General features: G+C 42.4%; 1 long non-coding RNA gene across 2 annotated transcripts in view; it reads right to left on the bottom strand.

Annotated features, from left to right (window-relative positions):
- The window catches only part of LOC117888955, a 329393-nt gene that overhangs the window by 287938 nt on the left and 17387 nt on the right, over nucleotides 1–24068 (bottom strand). For both annotated transcript variants that reach the window (XR_004648389.1, XR_004648388.1), the window contains exon 2: nucleotides 8578–8650. This is a non-coding gene — a long non-coding RNA (uncharacterized LOC117888955). The remainder of the gene's footprint in view (nucleotides 1–8577; nucleotides 8651–24068) is intronic.

The following is a 24068-nucleotide window of genomic DNA, read 5'->3' as shown; positions in this document are numbered from 1 at the left end:
TGAATAAATGAAGACTCGGCACACCACTTCTGAAAGGTTGCCGACCCCTGGTTTAGAGATTTTTAAATTCATTGCTAGTTAGTAGTCTCAAGTTAAAATCTATAAGATCCCGATCTTGGAAACATTTAAGGCTGAGCCTAATTTTAGAACTGAGGGTAGCCCCACTGAAATAAAGTGATGCTACTGAAGGTTAGCTTGTGCATATGTGTTTGCAGGATTGGTGCCTAAAATGGCATATTTTTAAAGTACCAAAAAGAATAAGAATCAAGACTTCACTTTTTGATGCACTCTCTCCTTCTATGTGTTTGTGAGCACATGTGTAACATAATAAACAGATTTAAACTTTTTGGGAGGGAAATTCCATAATAAAAGGTAATGGCAATACCCAATCAGGATAATGTTTTTCGAACAGTTTGTACACATTTGACAACAAAGGAAGCAGTAAACAAGCCCAACCAAAGAGTATAATGGGATTAATCCAAGATTATCTCAATTGATCCTCTCCATAAGTACAGTGAAACCATACTCATTTAAGAGCATTGGAGGGGATAATGAATAAGTAAAAGTTACCTGACTTCAGCATCAGCAGAGGGCTGACAATGACCATGTTCATCAGACAAATTAATTTGGAATAAAGATCTAAAATTTCTGACACTTAAGAAAAACTACCTTGAAACCTACCTATGTTTTAACTGCACTGTTTTGTTTATGTAACAATGAAGATATTGTAGGATTGGGGCTTAGATACCCTGGAGATAGGTTTTTTAGGATATACCTACACCCTGGAGGGGGGGAAATAAATCTTTTAAATGAGCTCTGGGTTACATTTCAGCCTAAAGTCTGAGATTGACACCAAGACAAAGAAGGAAAATGATAAAATTAATATTGCCTGATAAGTCTGTTGCTTATCATGAACATGGTAGTCGGTCTTCAAAGTAGAGCAGAGTTAAATATTCATAACAATTTTTTTCCTGAAAAAATCCTTGATTTCCAAAAAATATGTTCTAAAACGGCGGGGGGGGGGAAGGAGGGTTAATTTAGAGGGTTGGGGGGTTTTTTGGACATCTTTGGGGTGAAGAACACCACTTTTTTTTTGCATTTTAAACTGCATAGTTTGGTGACTGTTCACATGGTAGTGGTTCTGGATTCCTGATTGTCCAAGGTCACTCCTTATGATTAGCCATGATAGGAGAAGCTGGGAGCAGCTCTATGTAAAGCTCCCTTCTGCAGTGCAAAGAACTGGGGGTGGTATGGTGGGGAGGGGGGTCTGATGATTTGCCACCATGGTCACCACAGTCCAAAACATGCACAATACAGGAGACCCCAAAAGGGAAGAAGAAGTGGAGATGGAATACTAGACAGAGGAGACATAGATAGTAATTACAATACCAGCAAGCTGTAATTTAACAGTGAAGAGAATGGGTTGATTGAAGCATGAAAAATAATGTAGAAACAAAAGTAGGCTTCTGATCCAGATCACCAAGACTCTAGTAAAGTTAGAAAACAACTCCTGCCCTCCCCCCATACTCTCAAGCACAGAATTAGAATAGAACTAATGGAGATATCCCATCTCCTAGAACTGGAAGGGACCTTTAAAGGTCATTGAGTCCAGCCCCCTGCTTTCACTAGCAGGACCAAGTACTGATTTTGCTCCTGATCTCTAAGTGGCCCCCTCAAGGATTGAACTTGCAACCCTGGGTTTAGCAGGCCAATGCTGAAACCACTGAGCTATCCCTCCCCCTACAGGACACCATTCACATAAGGGATTTAAACTACTCTATACAGATACCTGCTACGTAACCCCTGTAAACTAGTATGTGTCAAAAGAGGCTATAACTTCTCCTCCAGACGTCTCCTTGAAAATCTGTGCAACAATGCCTATAAGAAATCAGTCAGATAATGAGAGCTGGATTGGCAGATGAAGACAGCTGATACTTTATTAGTATTTCTTGTCTTAAATATCCAACAAATTGCATATACTGACTTGTCTCTTTTCCCACAACCTTGCTTGGTCACTTGCTCCCACAGATTGCAAGTTTATCAGGACAGGGATTGAGTCTCTGTATATGTTTGTACAGAACCTACAAAGTAGGCCCCAGTCTTGATTCTGGGTGCATCTGCAATATTCACTTTTAATTAATTAATAAATAAATAAATAAATAAATAAATAATGGTAATGAGAAGGAGGAGTAGTTCTGGGCATAGGGTCTGCACCAGGAACAGTGACAGCAATAGGCTTTCTATAATCAGCATCAAACCTTATAGTCCCATCTTTTGGAGAGATCATAACAAGTGGAGAAGCTCAGAGACTATTAGACACTGTAATTACTGCCATTTCCAGCATGCTTGCTATCTCCTTACAAACTTGCTCCTGCATTTTTGCCAGTAGTCCGATATACTCTGCTGGGTGCAGGCTGTGGTCTTACAGGCCATTCCATGAGTCAGTTCCAGCCTGCTGGAAAATACCTGCTGGTGACTTTGCAGCACAGCCATAATCTCTTTCTTTTTAGTCCAGGTTAACCCTTTATATAGGTCAATGCTCTCTAGTGGGGTTTCCCTATGGCATTCCGTCATCAAATCAATAAGAAGGGCTGTCTTAGAGTCCTCCTCTACACAGCATATCACGTTTACAATGGCTTCATGCCTGTGATACACTTTTAACCTGTTTATATGCACAGTTTGAGGTGCAACCCTGCCGCACAACCTTTGTACACTGTAGGTAACATTGTTAACCCTTTCTACCACCTCAAAAGGCCCCTCCCATGAGTTCTACAGCGAATAACACCAGTACCAAATCTCCCACATGAAATGACCAACAACAGGTACTGCGATCATACCCTTATTTCTGAGCTGCCTGGCTTTTTGTGAGGTTTTGCTGCACCAGTTCCACCATAGACTTTAAATCCTCCCTAATTTTTTGCACATATTCAGCCACCAGTTCCCCTTCTGCTTCAGTGTCACCCTCCCAGGAGTCTCCAATGATATGCAGGGGTCCTCTGACCTTTCTCCCATACAGGTTAAATGCAGCGAACCTCACAGACTCTTGGGGCACCTCCCAGTAAGCAAACAACCAAATAGGGTAACATGACATCTGAGCCACATGCCCTCGTTTACATAATTTTCAGCATAGATTTTAGGGCCCCGATGAACCTCTCAACTAAATTGTTTGTCTCTGGGTGGTATGGGGCAGATTTCAGTTGCTCTATCCAAACATCCTTCACAACTCACCAAATTGCTGGGACTTGAAATTTGACCTCCGATCTGTTAAGCTCGCTTTGGGAAAACCCTGCTGCTGAATATAGAGACCAGTGCCTTAGCAATTGTTTCAGCATCTACATTTGACTGAGCAACTGCTTCTAGATATCTGGTGGCAAAATCCGATAATATAAAGCTTTTTCCTCTCTGGGTTGGCCTGAGTAAGCACCCTATGATATCCATGGCAATCCTAAAAAATGCTTCTTTGATCAGGGATAAAGGATGCAAAGGACACTTGCAAAGAGCCACAGGATTTTTTCCACTTATGAAATAATTCACAAGTCTTGCCGTATTCCTTTAACTCATTTTGAATATTGGGCCAACAGAAATTTTTCTTTTGTCTTTCATATGTCCTGTCCGTTCCCAAGTGACCAGTAAAAGGATAACTGTGGGCTAATAACATTAACTCCACACGATGCTTTGTGGGCACCATTAACTGTTTATAGGGCTCCCCGAGACTTCTATATTTCCCATCTGGGGCTTCCCTGTAAATTCTTCCCTCTTCTACAAATACCCTTCCCCTGGTCTCTTTCTCTGGGACATTCCTGAGGATGACCTCCTGCCTGCTCTCTAGGGAGGTGTCTGCACTCTGCTCTGCAACAAATTCCATTTGGCTTTTTGCTTGCACTGAGAGCTGTCTCAAGTAAGGGAAGCAACTCCTCACTCCCCTCCCCTGGAGGCACAGCGGGTGGCTCACCAGAGACTACTGGAGCTGGAACACCAGAAGCGTGAAGACTGAGAGAAGAAAAGGCAGCACGAGCTTAAAAAGTTGGAAATGCAAAGACAGAACTCTCATGAGCCTCCTTACCCCCAAGAAGCATCACAGTGGCGTCGTCATCAGGAGCTATACCCCATTGTCTGGTTAGCCCAGGGTCAGACTCCCAGCACTTATCTACCAGCTAACATAGCTTCTGAGCAATTCCAATGTGAGAAAGTCAGAAACTGGTAATGAAAAAGGTTACAGTTTGTTATTTCTCATTTGTTTATTTTGGGGAGGGGAAATAGAATAAAGGAAACAAAGGTTCCTTGCCACACCAGATCACAGTGAGAAAAACTCTGTACAGACTATGGCTCGAATACTACAGGGAAAACAATGGAAGGAATGAAATCTCTACTCATGGAATATGATAAGCATCAGATTAATCCACTGAAAGTGCCTGTGGCCGAGAATGGTACAGGTTTAGGAGCTCAGCCTGGCACAATTCCCAGCAAGACTGGCCACGGTTCACTGCTCCAGGCCAATGGGGGCTGCGGGAAGCGGTGTCCAGCACATCCTTTGGCCCACACCACTTCCCACAGCTCCCATTGGCCTGGAGCGGCGAACTGCAGCCAGTGGGAGCCACGATTGGCCGAACCTGCAGATGCAGCAGGTAAACAAACCGGCCCGGCCCACCAGGGGGCTTATCCTGGCGGGCCGCATGCCAAAGGTTGCCAATCCCTGCCCTAGGGTGATCAGATAGCAAGTGTGAAGAATCAGGACAGAGGTGGGGGGTAATAGGCACCTATATAAGATAAAGTCCTGGATAATGGGACTGTCCCTATAAAATCAGGACATCTGGTCACCCAGAGTGCCCCTCCTCCCCACATTCAGGTGTCAGGCCTTGATCAGTCACCTTGCTCCAGGTGGAATCATGCAACTCTCCCACTCTCAGACCAGGATTTGGGCTGCAGTCCCCAGATGCTAACCATGATTACTTCAGCAGGTCTGACTTAGGCTCAGAAGACCTTGCATTTCTCTTCCCTCTGGGAGCAATAACAGTGGTAATACTGATCGCACAGTGTTCTCAAAGCAGAATGTTATTAGAACAAAAAGCATTTAAGAGAGAACATATTTTAAAACAATAAACCAGTCTACATGCTCTTTCTCAAAGGCTTGCCAGTCCCTGGAAGCTGTCCAAGTCCCAATTTCTTTAGATTCTCCCTGCACAGTCTCACCCTCTATCAGTTTGTCTCCCTGGAGAGCTGCTAACAATTGACAACACACACACCCCCCATACTACTTCTCCCGATAAGTACTTTTTAACTGTTTACTGCCCTTTTGATGTGTAGGTCCAAGCCTGGCAAAATACCTGTGTAACTGTGGACTAGATCCTGGATGTTATTATCAAAGCCATTGTGTTGCCTTCCAGCTTAGTCCCCCTGAATTCAAGCATTATAGATGTGCAATAACCTTCCAATACCGACAACATAAGCTATTTCTAATATCCCACCATGGTTATGCAGTAATTTTACATCACTAAGTCACATTCAGTGTTCATAAATTACATAGCACTTCCACAACATTCACAGATAGATTCTGCTGAAGTACCTAGAAGCATGTACCAAACATTGCTGGATTATCCTGACACAAAATTCCAGATAAATAGATGGGCTTCACATATTTTTTGTTTTAAAATGCTTTAAAATGTTCTAAAATATATAAAATTGTACCTTTCATTACTACTTTTTGCATCCCACCAGCCTTCCCTACTTTTGTTTGGCTAATGAGGGACCTAAAAAGACTTGAGTATGGGAAAAATGTTTATTTTAAATGGCTTTCGGTCTATTAATACACTATTTTTATTCTAATATTTGAAACAAGTATATATAGACCACACTTTTTTTTTTTTTTTTTGCACAATTCATTCCACACTCTTGCTGGGACAACTAGAACACTTCCTGCTTCTTGGCATTGTGATAGTTGCTGAACAAACATATCAGAAGAGAAGCTCTGCCCTGAGGAGTTTACACGTTTTTCAACTGAGTACGTGATTTGTAAGCCAGTGGCCCAACGCACTTGTCAGCACACCAGAGAACTCTCAGGAGACTGAGGGTTTCATTCCCTTTTCTTCAGGACTCCAGTTTTATGTCTCCCTGTAAGTCTCACTCACTGAGTTCTCTACTTCCATCTTCTGCGGCTTTCCTCTTTCTAATTCTTTCTATGCAGTTTTAACCCATACTATAAAATGGGCTAAACCATAGTATAATAACTTCAGAAAAATCTCTTTGTGAAAAATATGGTTTCTTGGGTCAAGTAAATATTTTTATGGGACATTATCAGAAAACAGGAGCTATTGCTGTGACTCAAACAATGCCACAGGCAAATACAATATCTCTGTGGTCTAGCTACCTATATTTTCCTGGGTCTTTTGTGATACAGTGGTGTAGCTGGCAAACCACTCCATGATTTGGGCCAAGATTTGGACAAATCCTGTGCGGTAACTCTGGGGAAGGCAAGCCATTTTTCTCTTTCAGCCAAGACAGAGAACTGCAGGATGAGTGTGTGTCTAGCATCACAAATAAAGAATCTCCCTTTGCTTGCTGCACCTGAATTCTGCCTCTTGTGCTTTGAGGGGGATATTTCAGATGCCATCATTGCAATTGGAAAAATAATATGTGGTTAATTAAAGATTAATTGCACTGGCAACCTTAATGCTAGCATGTCCTAACTTTTGACTTTTCAACAGTAATAATATTGCTTTAACATAGTTTTTTGTGTGTAATATCCTAGGTTGTTTTGTTTTTGTTTTGTTTTTTAAAAGCAAACTGGAAAAAAAGGGAAATGCCTTTATGTGGGGGATATTGACACCCAGATGGGTCACCAGCAGGGTTGGAACTTTTAGAGCCAACTTCACTTGAGCTAATCTAGTAATGGATAGCAATAGTAGGTTGTCATCCTCTATGTGGACCACTAAAGGGGGAAAAGATGCACACTTTTCCAGTGGATTTCACAGATATTTGCAGACAGCAAATAAATGGTTAGACTCAGGAATCTTGAGTTGCACTCCAGACTCTGAATAGGAGTGTTCTCTAGTGAGCAGAGACTCTTCTGCCCATTCCCCTGATCCTTGACCCCTTTTGACCCATCTCCTGAACTTGTCCAAGCCTTTTTCTTCCCCACCCCAGCTTTTAGTCCCAGTACCTTTCTCCTCATCTTGCCAGTCTCACTATTCAATATTTTAATTAATAACTTGGATAATGGAGTGAAGAGTATGCTGACAAAATTTGCAGATGACACCAAGTCAGGAGGGCTGGCAAGCACTTCGTAAAACAAGATTAGAATTCAAAACAACTTTGACAAATTAGAGAATTGATCTCAGATCACCAAAATGATATTAAATAAAGAGAAGTGAAAAACTAAATTTAGGAAGGAAAAATCAAATGCACAACTACAACATGGAGAATAAGTGGTAGTACTGCTGAAAAGGATCTCAGGGGTTATAGTGGATTACAAATAGAATATGAGTCAACAATTTGATGCAGTTGCTAAACAGGCTAAGATCTTTCTGCGGTATGTTGTGTGTTAGACACGGGATGTAATTGTCCTGCTCTACGTGGCATGGGTGAGGCCCCAGCTGGAGTACCGTGTCCAGTTTTGGGTGCCACACTTTAGGAAAGATGTAGACAAAATGGAGAGAATCCACAGGATAGCAACAAAAAAAGATAAAACATTTAGAGAACCTGACCTATGAGGAAAGGTTAAAAAAACTGGGCATGTTTAATCTTGAGAAAAGAAGACAGAGGGAAGTGGGGGACCTGATAACAATCGTCAAATGTGTTAAGGACTGATATAAAGATAACGATGATCAAACTGTTCTCCAGGTCCACAGAAGGTAGGGGAAGAAGTAAGGGGCTTAACCTGCAGCAAGAAAAATTAGGTTCGATACTAGGAAAAACTGTCTAACTATAAGGATAGTTAAGCTCTGGAATAGGCTTCCAAGGGAGGTTGTGGATCTCCATCACTGGAGGATTTCAAGAGCAGATTGGACAAACACCTGCCAGGGGCAGTCTATATTTACTTGATCCTGCCTCAATGCAGGGAGCTGGACTTGATGACCTCTTGAGGAAAACCTTCAATATGAGAAGAGACTACAAAACCCAGTGTTATAGTACTCTAACAAACTGTGTCAATCCAATGTGTCTACTTCTTGTTAATATCTCTTAAGTGAAGTGTCTCAAACGTCTGAGAAAGTTGCCATTTCTGTTCCAAGTTACACAAAAACATTAGTGGAAGTACAAAACTGCTGTTTTGTTTTTCACATATCAATCTAGGATATTTTTTATTAAGAGGAGGTATTTTCTACATACCCTACAGCAAGGGTCGGCAACATTTGGCACGCGGCTCGCCAGGGTAAGCACCCTGGCGGGCCGGACCAGTTTATTTACCTGCTGATGCGGCAGGTTCGGCCGCGGTTCGCTGTCCCGCTGTCCCCAATGGGGGGGCGGGAAGCCGCGGTCAGCACATCCCTCGCCCGCGCCGCTTCCCGTTGCCAACTTAAAGTTGCATTTTTCAGGAACGTAACTACATTAAGTGAGGAGTTACTGTACAATACTACTACTTACCATTAGTGTAGTAAGCTTAATATTTAAATGGGGACTTGTTTTGCCAGCTACAGAATGTAAAATCCCTGAAGACCTAGAAAACAAAAGCAATAAAAAGGGGTTAGAACAGCACATACTTTTCTAAGTGTCTGTTAATTTTATATGATTTGTGTTTTGAAATCTATTTTAAGACTTCAGTTAAAGAGTACTTTAAAAGATGTAGTGATTAAGATTTCTCAAGAATATTGTGTCTGTAAAGGTTAAGGTACTCACAGGCACAAAACAATAAGTCCTTTATTTATTCATGTTCCAAGTTTGGCATTCATCACTACCCTCAAGATCTAGTGCCCTCAGCCCTGATCATGATGTCTGAAAATAAGAAATAGTTCATTGCTTACACTAGATCACTCTTGCGCCCCTCTTTTAGAGCAAAGGCTGAAAACAGTAAACAGTTCTTACTTGTATTGATTTTTTATGCATATTCAACTGATAAAGCCCTAGCCCAATGTCCCTAGAATTATTAGGGCAATAAAACATATACTATATCAGTTTGTTATTTTATTAACACTAATGTCCAGATCACTTTTCATAAGAGTCTATCAAGTTTGGATAAAATATAAAATAAAATGTCCATACCCAAACTATCATTTGTATTAAATAGAACAGTAATTTTATTCAACACTAAATCTCTCAGGATGCAGAGAAATCAGAAACCAAAATAAGAGAGGTGACATATGACCATTTTTTCTTTAAGGTAGTTTTGAAAACAAAATACTTTAATTTGTTTTGGTCCACAGTCAGCAGAAAAGCTGGCAGTGAGAACTTGCAAAAAGTTAAAGAGGAAGAAAAAATCAAAAGTGAGAACAAATATTTATTTTTTTGATGGAAAATTTTATTCAGAACTTGAACCTCTGCTTGACTTGTGAAGCGGAAACATTTTTCTAAGCAATCCACAAAAGATTTTAACAAGCACTTTGGATGGAGAGGTGGGTTTATGTTGCTCGAAACAGAAAAGGTCATTAAAACTAACTGAAATGTATAATACATTGAATAATTTTGTCTCTTCTTTTGAAGTCTGCATTTCACTTATATGCTGTTAATCATTTGCTTTTTTCTCCTTGTTAGTCAGATATGTGTAACAGATGAATACAATCTAAGAAACTGAGAGAACACAATATTATACTAAAGAGAACAAGCTGTACCATCTCTAATACATGCTGTACCATCTCTTGCCCACCGTTATCTAATTGCAAGCATAAGAAAGGCACATATACATGGCCTAAGACAAGTCCACAGCATGATCTCCACTTCCTGTATATTCCCTGATGAAGTGCTACCGCATATAAAACGAAAACTATGAACTGGAAATATCAATAGAGATCATTTGTTGTAAATCTTTTGCAAGTACTAGAACTAACACAGATAATTAAAGTGGTTCATATAAGGAAAAGACAGTTCATAAACATAGTAAACAAGTAATTAAAGTAGTTAATTTGCATAACAAAAAAGCAAGTCCATAAAGTTGTTTCCAATTCAAACCATTCTTGAGAAATCCTGTCTTCTTCTTTAAAGGAAACAAGGAGGCAGCGGGGGTCATCAGCACAGCACAGATAGTACAGGACATGAAGCAACTAACTGCTCTTAAAGAGAAGCAACCTCAAACTCCTGGGAAGGATAGGAGAGGTACTTTTGCCTCAGGTAGGGTGTAGATCAGTTCCTGCTTTTCAGCAAGCCTAAATGCAAACACCACCATGAAGGGGGGATTAATGTTCCAACACAAGCAAGCCATATCAAAGTTCCAAAAATAAATCAGTCCATTTCTCACCACTCTATCATATTTTTACAGTTTAAAATGTACATGTTTATTGAGAAAAGATTAAAAATCCACTCAGTAACTTATACTTAAAAGTAACAGTGGTGAATCAATTCATATATGATCGATCAATATAAAACTTTTAACCAGCATGATAGGTAAGTATGCCCATCAAAAATGTTTGTTGTTGCTTTTAGTTGTTTGACTTCCACTATCTAACCACATAATTTCACATTGGTTTCAATATCACAAATAGTTAGCTGTCCTGGCAATATTGCTGTTACTGGCTTTTTACTGTCTTTGGACACAGTCTCCTGGCATCATTAATTAAATGAATGTGATTTTTCTTCCAAACAGACAGATTTTTCTTCCAAATATGTAGGGGGAGGGATTGCTAAGGGGTTTGAGTATTGGCCTGCTAAACCCATAGTTGTGAGTTCAATCCTTGAGGGGGCCATTTTGAGGTTTAGTTGGGGATTGGTCCTGCTTTGAGCAGGGGGTTGGACTACAAGACCTCCTGAAGTCCCTTCCAGCCCTAATAATCTATGATTCTATGGTACAGGAACAGTTTCAGGAGAGTGGTGGTGGTAGTGTAGGGTGCCAAGTATAAGAAACAAATGGAGATGTTTTGCTTTTTCAGATATTTGATCACAGAATATTTTACAGGAAGCATAAAGATCCACACAGGACAGAAAAATACAAGTTTTGGGGCTGAACTGGATCTTTCCAGGAATGTAGCATGCATTTTACACTTCAAATCTGGCCAGCATGTGGGAAATAGAAAAACAGGCTTGTTTCACACATACAGCTTTCATCTTCTTTCTATTTGCAAAACATTAACACAACAAGGTACAAATTCTTCACATTCACCCTTAGTTCACAGGAAAATGGCTTCCAAAAGGACAGCTGCATTAGGTTTCCACAGCTGCTCCACTGCCAACAGCTAAGCCAGCAATGGATTCTGTACAATACATTTAAGAGGCCAAGGGGAAAAAATGGAGAAAGAAAAAATGACACACTTGTGCTCTGAGTGGAAAGTTTCATTTCAGTCTTGGGCATCTGTGTTTTGCAAGTGCCAACTTGTTTTGCAGAAGTGGTCACTGCCTCCAGTCAGCCTACCCTTCTCTATCTGCTCAGCATACAAAGTGAAACTATAATGACTTCTTCTGTGGAATCTGAAGTGGCAAATAAATTCATACAAAGAGTTAAGGGTTTTTTTAAAATGTACAGGATGTAGTGTAAAGAGAAACCTAAGGAAGTGTACATGTCCGTACACATTTGCTGGATGGAACAATAATAAAAATGTTTGTGCATGGCAAAAGTATTTATACTGATAATACATACGCACAGAATGTCATGATATATTGTGCATTATGTTATATAATAAAAATATACACTGTTTTCAAAATCCCCACTCAGGTTCCTAAGAGGCATATTTACTACATTTACCTGCTCCAGAGTAGAAATTAAGTAATTAAAAACAGCTCAACTGGATCTTTTTATAAAGTGTCTGGCGGTATGCCCTGGATGCAAAATAGTACTAAAAATGTGGGCAAGCACAAATCTTAAACCTTAATTTCTACTGATAGCAGAAAGGGAGGAAGCGCAACACTCCAAGCCAATCCTAAGAGGAAAAAAATCAATGTCGTATTTCCATATAGACAACCTCAAGGCCAAGAGCCAGAACATCTCCTCTTCAGGGTCACTTCTACTTCCAATGTGACCAAGTAAGGATGAATAGAAAGCTGTTTCCCAAATAATGAAAAACAAGTTCCTAATCAGACAAGGCAGCTGCCAAATTGATATAACCGATCTACCCCAATTAAAAAGTTTAGTTTCTATAACCTTGTACCCCTGCAGAAGATCCCTGCAGGTCACGATGCAAGTCATTTGTAGACACTATGGGGAAGCTTATAAAGTATCTGTTTATTCCCTACCTTGTCTTTGGATATACATAGAACTTTACTCCTGGAATTGCCTTTATCTTGGCCAGTATTACCTGAATGTGACATGGGAAAGGGGGGGAAAAAACACTATTTGCAGTATGTTAATTTAAGGTAGTAAAAGAAAAAGGGAATATTCAGTGAAATTGAAAAGTGACAATTTTAGAACTGATGAATGGAAATAATTTTTTCATACAACACATAATTAGCCTGTGGAACTCATTGCCACAAGGTATCACCAAGGCCAAGAACTTTGCAGGATTCAGAAAGGATATTTTATATGACTATCAATAATATTTAGAATTAAAAGGATTAAGGATTTAAAAGGTTTGGAAGGGATATAAATTCTCATGCTGCGGAGCTAAACCAACCTCTAGCTCAGGGGTCGGCAACATTTGGCACGCGGCTCGCCAGGGTAAGCACCCTGGCGGGCCGGGCCAGTTTTATTTACCTGCTGACGCAGCAAGTTCGGCGATCGCGGCCCCCACTGGCTGCGGTTCGCTGTCCCGGGCCAATGGGGGTGGTGGGAAGCGGCGCGGGCGAGCAATGTGCTGGCCGTGGCTTCTTGCCACCCCCATTGGCCCAGGACGGCAAACCGTGGCCAGTGAGGGCCGCAATCAGCCGAACCTGCCGCATCAGCAGGTAAATAAATTGGCCCGGCCCGCCAGGGTGCTTACCCTGGCGAGCTGCATGCCAAACGTTGCCGACCCCTGCTCTAGCTACCGGAGCTCCTTGTGGCTAGTTTATTGCATAACTCCCTACTACAGGATTTCTCGAACCTTCCTCTGAAGCTGCTGGAATAGGCCACTGTCAGAGAGAATATTAGACTAGACTAATCACTGCTCTTCTTCAGCAAGATAAATCCTATGTTTCTAATCCATTCATTTCATAAGAGTATGCATCAAAAGCATATTAAAAATGCTCTAATATACATATATGAAGCTCAGGCTGTTTCACATATCTTTTATAATAACATGAGTCAATGGTAGCTTGACTTGGGACACTTGTATTTTGTTCTACTGCATTATCCTAGATAATTAAAGAAATGTGAGTTTAGAAGGAATACTTCCTTCCAATAAATAAATAAATAAAAATGGGCAGGGGAAGAGGATAGCAAGTATAGGGTTGCTTGAAATCTACAAACAATCCATTCAATTCATCTTGGAAGTACAGTATTGAAAATTAGACATCAGATTAATGTGTTACATTCTAACTAAGATGAACGGAATCTAAAAGTATCTCTAAATATTGTTAAGAGTTTAAGATTTCAATGAGTTTTCAGCATAATGTAGCTGTTCCGAGGTTCAAAAAAACAGACCTTTATTGCACCTTACTCAATGCTCACTGTGCCTGCATCACCCCCTGGATCCCAGCTGCATTTCTTGGGATGAGCTGCTACCAGGTCTCTGAAACAGGCGCGGCTCTATGTTTTTTGCCGCCCCAAGCACGGCAGTCAGGCGGCGTTCAGTGGCATGCCTGCGGGTGGACCGCGGTCACGCGGATTCGGCAGCATTTCTGCGGGTGATCTACTGGTACCGCGGCTTCAGCGTACCCGCCACCAAATTGCCGCCGAAACCGTGGGACCGGCGAACATCCCACAGGCACGCCGCCAAAGGCCGCCTGACTGCCGCCCTCACAGCGACCGACAGGCTGCCCCTCACGGCTTCCCACCCCAGGCACACGCTTGCTGCACTGGTGCCTGGAGCCACCCCTGCTCTGAAAGGCAGAGTCCACTACATAGGCCTCATGGACAAAGACACAACAGTCAAACATGGAATCTTTAGCACAACTAATAGGGGCTTGTGGCTTTTGCTACTGAAATTCCTAAATTCAAAACTCAACAACAATGTCTGTGTTTGCAGTGGTAGCTTGTTACAAATATGTTCCTGAAATAAATCTGTTTCTGCTATGCACTCTCACAGCTAGAACCTCACAGGGGTCATCCACATACAGGCACAAGATCTCACAGACAGACAGACAATTACATAACATACAATTGGCCCCATAGCCCCTCAGAGGACTTCTGACTGACCGACAGACTGCTGAGCTGCACAGCGACTGGGGACTCATTCTGTGCCTGCCTTCTCCATACATTTTTCCCCCTAAATCCTCATGCTGTGTCCAATTATTCTTTGGCAAGCTTCAGGGCCACAGAACTTGGGCCTCAATTCCTTTGGGAGACGCAGGCATGCTACAGCCATTACAGTCAGTTATGTTTCTCCTTTGTTCAGACATGAATCCTCTCTGCAAACTGTTTTGGGCCATGTTGCTCCAATCTGTGCCCCGAAGAAGTAATTTAGCCTACATCAGATCCTTCAGTTCTGGTTCCTGAACAACAACAACTTCTGCAGGTTCCATGGAAAGATTTAAGCCCCTCACTCCTGGCCTCTACATTCTTGCGAATGTTTTTCCACAGTACCAGCAAAGGGGAGGGGCAGTGTACATAAATGGCACATGCAGTAGAACTTCCTCTGCTAGACAGCTGCCCACAGAGATTGAGGACTCAAGAGGAGGTTGTGCTTGACACAAACACTAAAGCACCAAGGGGCAGGTCTGAGGGAAAACCACAAGCTCCCACTCTGGCTCCCAAAATGGAATGGATGGCAGGAACAGAGGAACTCAAGGACAACATGTAGGAAATTGCCATGGGGATGTATTCAGGAGAGAAAACATCCAGCAAAACCATAGGGCCTCCGGCTCCAAACTCAGGTTAGCATAGCAGTAAGTCCTCACAGTCTCAGCACCAGAATCAGCTGCTTTTCCTCTGCATTTCTGATGACTGGCATTACTTATACATTTTCTCTCTTCCATATAGGGTAACCAGACAGCAAATGTGAAAAATCAGGACAGGAGGTGGAGGGTAATAGGTCCCGATATAAGAAAAAGAACCAAAAATCAGGACTGTCCCTATAAAATCGGGACATCTGGTCCCCCTACTTCCATATGGCATAAGGACAATTCTCCTCTGAAGATTTCAAAGTTTTAGGGTTCACCTTTGAAGCAAAATCTATTCTGAAATGACTTTCCCCCCTGGGGTGCTCCATTTCCTCAACCTTGTCGACACCATTCCAGGACTCAGAGGGTGCATAGGGCCACAGCAGCGGCCTCAGAGGTTTTTGTTTGTTTTGAACCAGTAGGACGTTGTATCACTTTTAAAATAATAATTTGGTGCCATTCTTGGAGATAGCTCAAGATTTTTTTGAGCAATGTAGATTATACCATAGTAATAAATCATAGTGGTAGAATGTTAAAGTTGCACAATTAAATATTCAGAAGTCAAGAAATGAAGCTTGAATATCCATTCTTAACTCTGCTCCCTTATAGTGTGATCCCGCAAGTTGTTCCGTGCTACACGGATCCAAGTACCTGGTCAGAATTCCACTGAAGTCTACGCAGCTTGCAGGGTAGTGGTCAGAGCTGACATGCAATATGATGCAGTCTTTCATTACATGAAAACATGCTTTTTCTCCAGCAGTAAAATAAAAAAGTATTTTTCTTTTAGAGCCCTTGTCTCAGTTCTGGTGTACTTTAAAAAGTCTGAAAGATCCTTTTCCTCAGGCCTAGGTGTCCCTAATAGACAGCAATATCTCTGACCAGATTTCCACTATGCAGTTAACTTAGCTCCACAATTATGCTCAGCAAATTCTGTTTTAGCTGTGCAGGTAACATACTGCGCACACTCAGTAGCTTAAAACTCAGTAAAATGAAAACCAGTCTCCTCTTTTTATTATTACAAAATGAGGGCTAGTTCCCTGCCAAATTTTACTTGTCAGTACCCCAGCTGTTTCAGCTGTAAAGCTGTTTAAAAATAGGTCACAAGAGGGTTTATAATTATTATTATATAAATGGGAAAAGTATTATATTTATTCCCCTCTCTTCATACTGTAAACAGCTGAATCCTTTCCCCACTCCCAAACTTAAAAAAAAAAAAGAAACCAAATCATACCGAAACGCCACCTTCAAGCAGAGAACAAACGTGGAATCTTTCAACCTGAAAACTGAGTTTCAAAAGGTTAAGAACACCGCCTTCCTCCACTATCTCTGTGCATCTCAGTGTAGAGCACAAAACATGGTCGGTGGAAAGCGGGGAGTGGGAGGATGCCAGCAGCCGAGAATGCCTTGCAAGCCCTCTCGGCCATGACAGGGTGCATTCACAGTTCACTCTCACCCACAGGAGAGGGTGAACACCACAGCAGGATCAAGTGGTAATCAGAGGACAGATGCCTCCATTCTCCCTCTCCCCAGCCCTTAGAATAGGGAACAGAGAGAGAGAGAGAGAGAGAGAGAGAGAGAGAGATGAGGAAAATCAGGAAAAAAAGGAGTGTGGTATAAAGGAAAAGAGCTGATAAATGGTTTGGAGATAGAAAGATCTAGTGAGTTGAAGAGGACAGCAGAGAAAAGGGGGATAAAGAGACAGGAAAAGAAGAAAAGATTGTTCACAATCTCTCACTGAGCTAGTACAGCCTGCTCACCACAGCATGCCTAGCCTGTTCTGAAGGCTGGTGCAAAGGGGATGGGTTATTACCCTGTCTCCTGAGGATGCAGTGGGGGACCAATTGCCACACTCTCCTGAGTACATGGACTGCAATTTTAACATGTCTTTTTACAGGTCACACAAAGGGCAGGCTCCTTGTGCATAACCCAACTCAGCAGGGCTACATATGCATATTGGGACGCCTGGGGCAAAGTCTGAAACTGAGCTGCCATCCTCTCCAAAAAATTACCATTGAGGGGGAGGACAGTGTAGGAGGACAAGCTCATCCTACTCTCACCCCACAGCAGCAAATCCTGTCCCACAAGGCTGGGCCAGGCTTCCAGTTCTGGGAGCTGCAACCTGGCATACAGTAGGCACCATTGAGGTTTGGCACAGCTGCCCCTCCATCCTAATAGAAGGGTGGCTGGGGCGATCTTGAATGGGGCTGAGACCCTATGAGCCAGGTCACAACGTCACTCGCTTTGGGGGACCTCTCAAACAGAAGCTCCATAGAAAACTGACCCTTTTGCCTCTCGCCCTCTACCCCACACCAGGGCTGCCCAGAGGATTCAGGGGGCCTGGGGTCTTCGGCGGCGGGGGGCCCCCACTGCCAAATTGCCACCGAAGACCCGGCGCTTCGGCAGCAGGTCCCGGGGCGGAAGGACCCCCCGCTGCGGATCTTCAGGGCACTTTGGCGGCAGGTCCCGGAGCGGAAGGACCTGCCGCCGCCGAATTGCCGCCGAAGACCCGAAGCGGAAGAAGCTCTGGGGACCCGGGCCCCACGAGAGTTTTCCGGGGCCCCCGGAGCGAGTGAAGGACCCTGCTTCAGGAGCCCCGAAAAACTCTTGTGGGGGCCCCTGCGGGGCCTGGGGCAAATTCCCCCCCTCCCCCTTCTCTGGGCAGCCCTGCCCCACACCACGGTAGCCCTGCAACACAGCACATCTGTTTAAAGGGTAAACAGAATCTGGTCCTAAAACCACTGGTAGGGTTTCCTTTGCTAACCCTATTTTTAAAGGAATATTTATACGGTAAATGCATGCAAACAGTAGTTGCACATGTATACAGTGTGGTGGTAACTTACAATTCATTTGTTCTCCATCTATAAAAAAGTGCTAGTATTTTTTAAAAGGTCTCTTCTCCGCTTATGCCCTACATATGAAAATGTGATGCAATAGAAGTACAAGTCAATATAACTACAAGCATATTGTTACGTGGTTACTGACAAACTAGGATATATGCTGTCAATTCTGTCTCCATAAATACTCATCTTATTTTATTTAAATAAAAAGTATTCGATGGACATTATTAAAATTGTTCTTAATTCATCTTTTTGTTTAAAAGACTTTTTTGAAAATGTAACTGAAAAATCAACCCAATATAAACCATGTACCATTTATTAAATTTGTTTTGTTTTGATTTAGAGCATGTTTAAGCTTTTTCGAATTTAAAAAAAATAAAATTAAAGGAAAGATTGAAATGAAAAGCCACCTAACACCACAAAATCAAAACATTTTATTTAAAAAAAATATTGAAATAAAACGTCTCAATTTTAGGGGATTTTTTTAAAATGAACATTTAAGAGAAATGAGCAAAACATTTGTGTGTCACTGAATCCACATTTTTCACTGAAAAAAAAAATTAGAGAAAAACTTTAACCTAGCTCCACCAGTAACTCTACCATGCAATTCAATTGGAGGGAGCTGGGGAAAGAGATCCCAGGACTAGCCTTTCTTCCAAGATATACCTAAATTGCAATCCAGAGATGTGATTATAGCATATGTAGAGTTCACAGTCAAGAAGTGGTCTCCTACCCACTGAAGAGGGGCAAATGGTATCTTCCACCTATGATCACCACTAAATCTGGTTCCTCATTGATGATGTAAGGGGTTCCTCAGACGAAAGCATGTAAAGGGGTATTTTTAGCTTGACGGACCCCCTCTTTTCTCTCTGAATTCAATTCATCCTAGGAAGCAAGTCTCAAGTTTGTAAAGTACCATTCTGTTCATTACAAATTGAGAACTATGTCAAGTAGAAATAATGGGGGCCTTAATTACTCCATCAAAAAACCATTCCAGGGAAGGCTTATTGGTATAGAATTAAAGTACAACAAAGAAATCAAATAAATAGGTAGTCCATTTGAACACAATGTGAGTATCCAATGGTTAGAGCAGGAACTGGGAGTCAGGACTCCTGCATTCTATTCCAGGTTCTGCACAACTGATTCCATGACCTTGGGCAAGTCCCTTCACTTCTATGTGTGTTGGCTTATTCATTTGCAAATCAAACATTACCCATCTACCACAGTAGTGACTAGAACTTTCAGGAATTCATTAATAGTTGCAAGACAAATCATGGAGCTGCTGATGAAAAAAACTGTCAGTGTTAGTCAAAGTGCTGTAAAATGATATGGTTTCAACTCCTCCAACACCTAGAGATATATCGATTCATACAGTCTTGGTCCAGAAGGGACCATTGTGATTATCTAGTCTGACCTCCTGTATAACACATGCCATAGAACTTCCTCAAAATAATTCCTAGAGCATATCTTTTAGAAAAACATCCAATCTTGATTTAAAAATGGTCAGAGATAGGGAATCTACCACAACCTTTGGCAAATTGTTCCAATGATTAATTACTCGTGCTGTTAAAAAATTACGTCTTATTTCCAGTCTGACTTGTCTAGCTTCATCTTCCAGGAATTGGATCATGTTATACCTTTCTCTACTAGATTGAAGAACTCATTATTAAATATTTGTTCCCCATGTAGAGGCCTGGTCTACACTCTGAGTTTAGTTCAAATTTAACAGCGTTAAATCGAATTAACCCTGCACCCGTCCACACAACGAAGCCATTTACTTTGACATAAAAGGCTCTTAAAATCGATTTCTGTACTCCTCCCTGACCAGGAGAGTAACGCCAAAATCGACATTACCATTTCGAATTAGGGTTAGTGTGGCCACAATTCGATAGTATTGGCCTCCAGGAGCTATCCCACAGTGCACCATTGTGACCGCTCCGGACAGCAATCTGAACTCGGATGCACTGGCCAGGTAGACAGGAAAAGCCCCGCGAACTTTTGAATTTCATTTCCTGTTTGCCCAGTGTGGAGCGCTGATCAGCACAGGTGACCATGCAGAGCTCATCAGCACAGCCAGAATCAAAAAAGAGCTCCAGCATGGACTGTACGGGAGATACTGAATCTGATCTCTGTATGGGGAGATGAATCTGTTCTATCAGAACTCCGTTCCAAAAGACGAAATGCCAAAACATTTGAAAAAATCTCCAAGGCCATGATGGACAGAGGCCACAACAGGGACTCAGCACAGTGCTGCGTGAAACTTAAGGAGCTGAGACAAGCGTACCAGAAAGCCAAAGAATCAAATGGACGCTCACGGAGGGAGGGGCGACTGATGACTGTAGCTATCCCACAGTTCCCGCACTCTCCGAAAACCATTTGAATTCTGGGTTGAGCTCCCAATGCCTGAAGGGTCAAAAACATTGTTGCGGGTGGTTCAGGGTATGTCGTCAGACCCCCCCCCTCCTCGCCCCCCATGAAAGCAAAGGGAAAAAAATCATTTCTTGCTTTTTTTCAGTTTCACCGTATGTCTACTGGATGCTGCTGGCAGAAGCGGTGCTGCAGCGCTACACAGCAGCATCCCCTTGCCTTGCCTTGCCTACTGCAGACAGTGTAGTATGACTGGTAACCATCATCGTTGTCCCGTGGATGCTCCTGGCTGGCCTCGGTGAGGTCGGTCGGGGGCGCCTGGGCAGACATGGGTGCTCCTGGCTGGCCTTGGTGAGGTTGGTCGGGGACAAAAAAGACAATGACTCCAGGTCATTCTCTTCTTTAAGTTTTGTGTAATGGAGATTCAGTCCTGCCTGGAATATCATGCCAGCTGGAGGCTTCTGCCTCAGGCTGCTCTCCCAGTCAGCAGCACCGCGCGGTCGCACCTCCCTCAGCCTACCCCTTGCTCCCAGGGCTCACAATCAGATACTTAGACCTCTACATTTTGCTGCAAATAAAAAAATAAAGCTGCTGTTTAGAACTGTCCCCCTACATAAATATCCTGGGACATTTTATATTTTACCAGTGTCAACCAAAGGCCCACACACAAATGGCGATTCAGTCCTGCCTGTGCTTCTATCCTAGTGCTTATCACAGATTCCCATTTTCAGCTATAGGCTGAGCAAGTGCAGAATGGTGGTTCACTCGACTTCGCTGTAAGCCAATTGCCCTCCCCTCCCCCCCCTTTGATCTCTGCTTGCAAAGGCAATAAAGTCAGTGTTGTTTCAAATTCATGCATTCTTTATTACTTCATCACACAAATGGGGGGATAACTGCCAAGGTAGCCCGGGAGGGGTAGGAGAGGAGGGAAGCAATGGGTGGGTTTGTTGTAGGGGCACCCACTAGAATGGCATACAGCTCATCATTTCTGCGGGATGTCTGGGGCTCTGACCCGGAGTGGCCGTTTGCCTCTCTGGTTCTTTAGTAGGCTTGCCTGAAATTCTAGGCAGGACTGACTCTCCATTAGACAAAACTTAAAGAAGAGAATGACCTGGGGAGTCATTCCCATTTTTGTCCTGGCGCCCCCGACCGACCTCACCGAGGCCGGCCAGGAGCACCCATGACAGCAGCAGACGGTACAGTATGGCTGGTAACCATCTTTGCTAACTTGCAAAGGCAAGGGGACGCTGCTGTACCGCGTCTGTCAGCAGCATCCAGTAGACATACAGTGACAGTGAAAAAAGGCTGAACGGGCTCCATGGTTGCCATGCTATGGCGTCTGCCTGGGCAATCCAGGGAAAAGCGTGCAAAATGATTGTCTGCCGTTGCTTTCATGGAGGGAGGATTGACTGACGACATTTACCCATAACCACCCGTGACAAATTTTTGGTCCCATCAGGCATTGGGATCTCAACCCAGAATTCCAATGGGCGGGGGAGACTGCAGGAACTATGGGATAGCTACCCACAGTGCAACGCTCCGGAAGTCGACGCTAGCCTCGGTACATGGACGCACACCACCGAATTAATGTGCTTAGTGTGGCCGCATGCACTCGACTTTATACAATCGGTTGCCAAAAATCGAATTCTGTAAATTCGGAGTAATCCCGTAGTGTAGACCATACCCTAATAGACTGTAATCAAGTCACTCCTTAACTTTCTTTTTGTTAAACAAAATAGATTGAACTCTGAGTTTATCATGATAAGGCATGCTTTCTAATCCTTTAATCATTCTCGTGGCTCTTCTCTGAATCCTCTCCAATGTATCAACATCCTTCTTGAATGGTGGGCACCAAAACTGGACACAGTATTCCAGCAGTAGTCATGCCAGTGCCAAAGACAGAGATGAAATCACCTCTCAATCCCTACTCAAGATTCCCTTGTTTGGGCAACCCAGAATTGCATTAGCTCTTTTGGCCATACTAAGAGCTCATGTTCAGCTGATTATCTAACACAATCCCAAAATCATTTTCAGAGAATTGCTCCCCAGGATAGAGTCCCCCTTCCCGTAAGTATGGCCTACATTCTTTGTTCGTAGATGGATAAATTTATATAAGTCTGTACACTATTACTTTTATTAACTAAACTTGTATTCTCATCCAAAATATCAAGTTTGTTTGACAGGATCTGTTCTTCATAAATCCATATTGATTTGCATTAATTACGTTACCCTCCTTTAGTTCTTTATTAATTGAGTCCCATATTAACCACTCAATTTATTGCCTGGGATTGATGTCAGGCTGACAACCTATAATTACCTGACTTACTCTATTTATCCTTTTTAAAGAGGGGCACATCGTTAGCTTTCTTACAGTCTTTTGGAAATTCCCCAGTTCTCCAAAACTTATTAAAAATTGCCATTAATGGTCCAGATTCAGGGAATGATTGCAGCACACATTCAGTAAAGGTGGGTAAATTGTGGCAAACAAGTGTGACAAAGAACTATGAACTTAGACTGGTGCGTGCACATGTAAGTAAAGATACTTGAATATCTATACAGCAAGTTTAAATCTGATTAAACTAAAAAGTTGGAGGAAACCACTGTGCAGCAAACAGCTCTAAAAAAAAGGAAAAAGGTTACATTTCTACTTTTGGTACCCTCCACTTCTTATAGAGGATGAGAGTCCGGAAAATTTGATATACTGAACAAAAGCTGCTTTCCCAGAACAAATGTGTGTAAAGCATGGCACAGGAAACTGTATATACCAAACAGAAAATATGTTTTCTTGAACCTCTAAGGCCTGCCAACTCCCACCTGCTGCCTCCCTCCCCAGCTAAATCCCAATATCAGCTCTCTGATGCTTCTCTGATCCCAGCTGCCATCTACCTTCACTGCCAAATTCAAATCTTGGATACCTCCCAACTCCCAGTTGCCATTTTCCTCTCTGGATAGACTACAGTCTGAGTCTCCATGCTCCAGCTGCCATTTTCCCATCATCAAATGGACAATACAGACTAAATAGCCTCTAACCAATTTGTCCATTCTAAGCGGCTTCTCTTATACCTAAATTTAGGGAGTCCGCCTAAAAAACATGTTGCTCTACAGCATTAGACACTCCAATTACATTATTTTCCTCAGGTTCATTAAAAAAAAAAAAAAACACAAAAGGACATTAGGCCAGATTCACCAATACATTCGCTGACTGCTTTGCACCACTCAGGTAACACAAAGCAGCCATAAACTCTGTTAAGGTGGGTTTATGGCTGCTTTGTATTGCCCGAGGCATGACGAAGCAGCAGAAGTGCACCAGTGAACCCCAGTGATCCCAGACACCATGTACATCAGCAGATATTCTAATGGTGGTTCATCTGTTTACTGATTGGCTTGTTTCTGACCGTTTTCTGCTGTCTTTCTTTAGTTTCATTAATCACGTCAGGGAATCAATCTAGGGAATGGTAAAAATCAACTGGCAATAGTAGAGGGAAGATTCTCTAATTATAGGTCCAGCAGAATGATACACACTGCAATATTGCCAGCACTAAACATTGACTAATTATGAGTCAAGTTCTAAAAAAAATAATCATGATTTTTTAAACTATAATACATTGTGGATTCTTTTAATTTACAGTCTGCTTATTGAGCCTTTAGGTTACACTCGGGTCACATTTACAAGCTTTTCTCTGCAACCATGAGGGCTAGAAACTTTTTTTTTTTTTAGAAGCTAAGAGTCTCACTAAATCACATGTCCTCCAGATGTTCAGGTTTTACGTAACATAGCAAATATCACAAGATTCATGATAAAAATGTCAGTTGGCCACACTCCTTCTATAAACCTTG

The sequence above is a fragment of the Trachemys scripta genome, chromosome 1 (assembly GCF_013100865.1).
Source record: "Trachemys scripta elegans isolate TJP31775 chromosome 1, CAS_Tse_1.0, whole genome shotgun sequence".
Taxonomy (NCBI): Eukaryota; Metazoa; Chordata; order Testudines; family Emydidae; genus Trachemys; species Trachemys scripta.
The sequence above is the reverse complement of the archived record's forward strand: the minus strand, read 5'-3'. Positions and strand labels throughout refer to the sequence as shown.